The following is a 6,860-nucleotide window of genomic DNA, read 5'->3' on the forward strand; positions in this document are numbered from 1 at the left end:
CAGGCAGAGAACAAACACACCTGTATACATTTACAGCTGATGATTGCGGCTTACTTATGCTAGCCTTCACCTCAACAATCAATCATGATTTCAGTTAAATGCTAAAGTTGCTGTTACCTTGTCGGTGGTCTGCTCCGTGGACTTGATGATAGGCAGTGTGCTTTCTGATTAGATGCCATTATAGTAGGCTACATGAGTTGCATTTTACAGTGGACAGACTGTAACATTACCAAGTTGTTGTTTTCTTTTACTCTGAAATAATCCCATACTTTGGACACTTTTTTCTTCGTCCCTTGCTATTTTGTCTCTCTTGCTCCACTTTGCAAACAGCGGCATCATAATCATGTCGTGTTCACACAGTGTAAGCGCATCAAAGCAAATACCTTGCACTTTTTAGTAATCTAATTGTTTCAGCCCTAATTCAGACATTTTACTAGATCGAACCTAGTAAGATTGCCGCCCTGTCTTGGGCACTTATTCAGACAGTGCCGTCTCATTTACATAACAATGTGCATGTCTGAAAGGTGTGATTAATAGGGCAATAGAGAGGGGATGCCCTAAGCACTTAAATTAAGAAAATGGGCTCCCACGAATAAAATGAATGGAACAGACATAACAACACATAATGCACAAGGCAATGGGAGCAGAGACATAGGTGATTGTATGTGCAAGCCTGAACATCTATGTAAGATATCTACTCATGTACCAACTGCTCTCTAAAACCTTAAACTGCTGAAAAACAATGTCTCAAAGTGGGTTATGACATTTTTTAAGTTAGGTTTAAATTTAAAAGACAGGTTAAGATTTTAACACGATTGATGATACACATTGTAAGCATTAGTATAGTCCATGAAAATCATAAATAAGAATAGAATTTGTGGGAAAAAATTACCCCTTAAAATAGAGACAAATATGTAGGCCTGGCTAATTTATCATGGCCTGTGTGAAATGCAAAATACCAATTTAAAACAAGCTTTTCTAATTATCAGCATGGCAAGATAGAAATGATGAATAGCAAATGTGGAGTATTTGAGACTTAACCAAGTTCATATTTCTTATCACTCTCATTTTAAGCCTGAAGCAAAGAAACTGGCAGTAACTGGTTGAAACCGGTTCCCATGTATGGTATGGTTTGAAAAACTTAAATATTTAGGTATCGAGTTTTCTGCCATCAAAATTACAGACATAGGATTTGAACCTGCTATTACTCAACAATTGACATCAGCAGAAATGTTAAATTATCATCAGATGAGACTCTGCAGATTCTATAAATATAGCTCAAATATATAATACAATCAAAAACCAAGAATTGGGTTGGCATTTCAATCAATATGTACATGACGATAGCAGCATTTCTTATTCATGCATTTGTTATGATACTTGATGACACCGTTATGAATTCTGTTTCATTATCATTTTGAAAGCGCTGAGTGTTTAAGTTGCAGATTATACACTTTGAAATTCATAAATAAATTATACTACAGAATGAGCCTTATTCAGAAAGTATACATGGTTTGTTGCATGTGTTGGAAACATGGAAAAGCTTTATATTACATGGCATGTTCACAGCATCCCTCGTATTGGCACATACTTTAGATCTTTATTGTTGTCTTGTTGTTTTTTGGTATTATGAATGGTATGACATAATTTTTTAATCGTAAACATTTGAGTAACAACATCTGGCAAGATAATCATTTGCTCTCCTACATCTACCAACAAACCAGGACCGAGAAAGGAGCCTCCATTAGACACATAAACTCCTCCATTTCTCCATATGAAGGACATTTGGAGGTGTCATTTTTAAACTATAGCCACATTTTCCTACATTCTTATTTAGTAATAAATTGAATGTTCTGCAAATTGTTGAAGTAGTTGTACAATCAATTGAAAATTCTCAACAATTGCACTGGATGACATGAGATGGAACAAATTTAGCTAAGCAGAAAATAACTGAGTCCTAACATCTACAGGAAAGCTTCTGAAAAATGTAGGTGGAGCCTTTCAAGGCGGCTTCCTCTTCAGCAGAAAAAAAAACAGACTGTGTAATGAATTGCAAGTGCACCATGTGAACACTGCCACTGGGTGAAGTGGGGGAGGTGAAACTAGAAACAGGGCTGTACCATGTTCCCAAAAGGTAAATGCAAACCTGAAACAGCTCACTTTGTTTGGACTAAATTGAGTTAATTTTTTTTTAAACATCATGAATATAATGAAACAGGCCAATTCTGCAGACTGCCAAATTCCTCAAACTGTGGCTGACTTCTGCTCTCAGGTTCATCCAGCAAATACTAAATTGGTCACTTATCTGTACATCACTTCACCTAAATCAAAAAAGATGCAGATTTTTTCTCTTTTAGAAACCCACAGTACAAAGCAAAGAGGAAAAACTGCTAAACTCTTGTTATTACCATTGAAATTAAGCCACACCCACATCCTAGGACAGTGTGTGCATGGAAAATTACTGGGCTGTACCACGTTAGACCAGGAGGGGGATTTAACTGCACAATATAGGGAATGCAGCAGTTTCCTCTTCACTTTAGCCCATTTTGTGTTCTGTGCCATTTAGGCCCCAATTTAGTGTTGACTTTCAACATGGGGATACTCTCTAATAATCTTCATCAAATTATTAAAAGTATTCAAAAGAAGCGAAAATGTCTTCAGTAAAGCTCTAACAATGGTGAAAATTAAAGTGACATGGCTAATTTATAATTTTTCTATTTCCTACATAAGTCATTATCGCAGCGCAGACAACTTCTCACCAAAATCTCTCTTCTTTTTGCTCCCCCCCCAAACAGTCACCTCTGCAGTATGCTGAATGTGCATGCTGCTTGTTTTAGCACCAACACAACATAATTGCCTTACCGACTTGGTAGGGTTGGACCTTTGAGATCTTAGTGAAGCACAAATACATCCAGCAATAGACTGAGTGGTGTGAAGGTTCTCATACATGAATCAACAGAGAACTGGGTTACTTTTTTTCTTTTTATTCATATGCCTATGTGTATTTATGTACAAGCGTTCTTTAACCAAGCTACCACAGCTTAGCAACATAAGTAGTGTCACGCTTTAAGAGTTTTCTTTTAAAAAGGACAAATTACTGTAATAATATTACTGTGTAATAAGATAATATTCTCTTAATGTTATATTTAATGTAAGATAATTTAAAATTCATATCCATTAGCAAATAAAACATAAAAAGCAATTTACGCGATTGTGAAACTCGCGAGACTGCTTTCACAAAAGAAAACATTTCATGGAGAAATCTGTAAAAAATGTGAGGTGTTAGTGAAAAAAAATGTGTTGCCATTAAGTGAGAAGAAAAAAACATAAAAACATTGCTTTTGTTAAAACGTCACTGATATATCTAATATCTAGTAACATTATCTAAGTGAATACTAGCTAACATTGCTTTCTACGCCCGCTACAATCCCAACCTGGAGGGCTCACTATAAAATGTGTCAGCCTCATATCAAAAAACAGGGGAAAAGTCAGGTAATTCATGACTAAATGTTTATATTCATAAGCCCAAGTTCCAAGAAACATATTGTCTAGTTGTAGTAAATATTATAGCAAGTGAAAGCTGCTTAGCTAGCATGCTAGTTGCAATACCTCGACTCACCGACTCTTCGCGTCGCCCAGCGATGTTCCCGCGATTTTTCTGTATCGGTTTGTAGCAGACCGGCTCCTCCTGCTGCCTCTCTGAAACTCTCCCGGACCCTTTTGTGTACAACCGTGGCGTTCAGGATGCGGTGTTAGTCCACCAGTTTCAACAGAAAACGGGGAAACTAGTGAGCTGTGCCACAACAACTGTGTAGTTGTGCCTTCGCGGACTCCACCGACTGCTCTCCTCTTTCCCTCACAAACAGACTCCTCCTCTTTTCGTGCACAAAAAAAAAGATCTCCACCACAACCATACGTCAGCCGTCGGTGGCGGTTGGTCGACAGACCCGGTCGCGTTGACCAGCGTCGCGTTGTAAACGTTAGTTTCCTTCGGTTTTTTTAGTCTCTCTGCAGGCGGCGATGTTGAAGTCGGTAGCTAAAGCCGGCAAGGTATGTATGAACAGCTCCAGGACGTAATAGATCGGTTTGTATGGATGATCAGGCAGGACTAACACCAAGTGTGCTTTAGAGCAGCAGCACCTCTGCTTGGAGTAACCAAACTGCAGTGTGGTCGAAACAACCTCACAGAGCAGACGGTTGGAACCAGGGACAACAGGGAGCAGAACATTAGCATGAAAAGGGAGGGGTGTGTGATTTGTCCACGGCAGACAAACTGCGGGGCTGAGGGGGCGGGATTATATAGTGGAGGAGGAGTCAGACGACAACAGTCTGAAAAATTGTCTGTAAACTTAACTACAGACAGTGGTGTCCTTGTAGGTTAGAGAGTAATGCATCATAGTGATGTAGGTGTTTTTGAGTTGTCCTGTGTGCATTTAAGTACCCACTATTTGAGTGACCTTGAGAGGTTTGCGCTTCGCTTAATTATGATATTCTTTAAATGTTAAACACGGCACACATAAGGCAAGAAAACAATCCATCTCAAGGGTGTAGGTAAAATACTAACCCAGCTCGTGTGGTAACCTGCAAAGCTCATTTTCTTAGCCTGGGACACAAATAGAAGGATATTTGGATTATTTGATTTTTTTCATGCTGTGATTTCACAGATTCAAGACAAGACAAGAAGACAAAGACCAATCTTCTCCTTCTTAACCTTCTAAAAAACAAATCCATCACATTAATAAACATCATATGGTCGGTCTGTAGTTTTTAGCAGTCTTCTGACATTATTCAGCATGATACATGTCAGCCATTTTGTTGACTCACTGGCAGGAAACTTGTAGTTCCCCAGGAGGCCAGCAGAGGGGGAGTTATGATGATCTTGTAATCATGAGCGTTAAAATGTCCCTGTCCCCACGCATAAAACCTTAAACCTATAGTCTGCAGGTTGTATGTTCATACTCCAAAATCCATATGATCTGGAGTAGAAATTGTTACCTGTTCTTTTGCTCTCCCTCGCCCTGTGCTTTTCTCTCTTTCTGTCATACACTCGCACACCAGACAAGGACTGCAGTGCTAGTCTAATAGAAAGAAGCCTTGAGGTTAGGCAAGTCTCTTTTGTTATCTACATGTGAGGACAAATCCAGCTAGGCTACACAACAACATAGTGCCGCTACATTCAAACATTTTTCAACATGACGAAGCTCTTATATTTTAGGGAACACTGCAGATCACAGGCTCCATTAGGCAGCACACAAAGCAAGATGGTAACATGAAACACCCTGGGGATCAACAATACAGCTGGAACTGCTCTAATACCCTGTGTATCTTTGCTAATTCACTGTTCAGTATCGGCACTAGCTTAAATGATGAAAAACAAACAAGGAAACAGACATCGCAACAATTCGCACATAGGTTACTGCACAAAAATGGAACAAATCCTCCCCAAATAAAAACTACTCAGATACGTTGTTTAATCTAATAATTTTAAATTGGAATGGACCTTTTTCTCATGTTACAAAAGCACACTGTCATTTTATTTATGTAAGTTAAAGCGCCTGTGGAGCAGATGAGCTATTTAAGCTCCTTTTTTGCATTTTTGCCTTTATTTGACAGTTCAAAGAAGAGAAATGAAAAATGTGAAGAGAACAAGATATGGGGATAGTGAGATGTTTTGCTTAGCATTTGCTTGTTGTAAGTTCCTGGTCTTTTTTCTTGTGGGAGAAGAAAGAAAAGGCGGAAGTGAAAAAAATGAGAAACCGCACATCAAAATCTGCCAGCAGACAGACTGACTTGAACCCCAGTTCAACGTGATGAATCAGCCTAAAGGTCACTGTTAAGGGCAAATTGGTGTTCGTGGAGCCAGACACGCCACAAAAACTACAAGCGCCAGTCAGACTCAGGGTGCATCAGGGACCTTTACACTCTCAGTGAAAGCAAGAAAAACACCTAAAAGTCTCACCAAAAAAAGTACCAAATTTAAGAACAATCAACAAGGAGTTCCTCACTAGGACAGCTGAGGGCGCAGTAGTTCAAAATAAGAAACTATAATTTGGACAGGGACAAAGACAGGATGATAGAAAACAGTTAATGAAGAAAAACACTAAGATGAGTGTTGTCTGACTGTGCTCAAGTAAGGCCAGCACCCACCTCCACTTTATTGCTATAAAATAGCTGCTGAAAAGTGGGAGGCAAGCACAGTTCTACTACAACAAACAAAAACACCATTAACGTGAAGCTCGCTAAAATGTTCACTGACTGTAAACAGGGTACATAGGTTGGACAGATATAAAATATACCCTCAGTCAGTAAAGCAAAAACAAATGTAGTGCTCCTCTACAGTAGGTAGAACTAGTCTTAAGACTGGAGTGAGATTTCTACAGGCAAACCACAAATAAGTGTTCTTTGAAAGTAAAGAATCAAATACAGAAAAACTGATGTGTAAATACGTTCTGTACAAGCGCGCAATCTCTGCGGGAGACAGGTGTCCCAGCCCCCGTCCCCCAATCTTTGTAATGACCAGTCACCAAAAGCTAAAATAATAAAACATTTTCTCCCGTAAATATTCAGAGTTAAACCGACTCCAAAAACTTAATGCTCACTGAACTCCTGCTTCATGTTCGTTCACAAGTCAACCAGCAAGACTCACAGGTCTACTACACAGGTAAAACACTGTCTGTTTAAATCACAGCATCACTGATACACAAGTTAAATAAAATCCAGTGTGTCCTTTTACCTTTGGTCCTTGTCTTAAAACTTTATCTGGATCTATTTCTGAAATTTACTTAGATTAGATTTGATTTATATGGTCTGGGATATGAGTTGCTGTTAATTATCATAGCTTTTACAAATCATTTGTATGT

The 6,860-nt window shown here is 38.8% G+C and overlaps 1 protein-coding gene across 4 annotated transcripts in view; it reads right to left on the minus strand.

The window, feature by feature from the left end:
- LOC123969634 (activating transcription factor 7 interacting protein) overlaps positions 1–4,227 on the minus strand; it is a 30,723-nt gene extending 26,496 nt beyond the window's left edge. For 2 of the 4 annotated variants that reach the window (XM_046047213.1, XM_046047210.1), the window contains exon 1: positions 3,620–4,226. The gene's annotated coding sequence lies outside the window, so the exon portion shown is untranslated. Of the gene's footprint in view, positions 1–3,609 lie in introns of all 4 variants that reach the window. The other 2 variants (XM_046047214.1, XM_046047211.1) reach the window with 2 other exon arrangements.
- Between the last annotated feature and the right edge of the window lie 2,633 nt (positions 4,228–6,860).

The sequence above is a fragment of the Micropterus dolomieu genome, linkage group LG04, assembly GCF_021292245.1.
Source record: "Micropterus dolomieu isolate WLL.071019.BEF.003 ecotype Adirondacks linkage group LG04, ASM2129224v1, whole genome shotgun sequence".
Lineage (NCBI taxonomy): Eukaryota > Metazoa > Chordata > Actinopteri > Centrarchiformes > Centrarchidae > Micropterus > Micropterus dolomieu.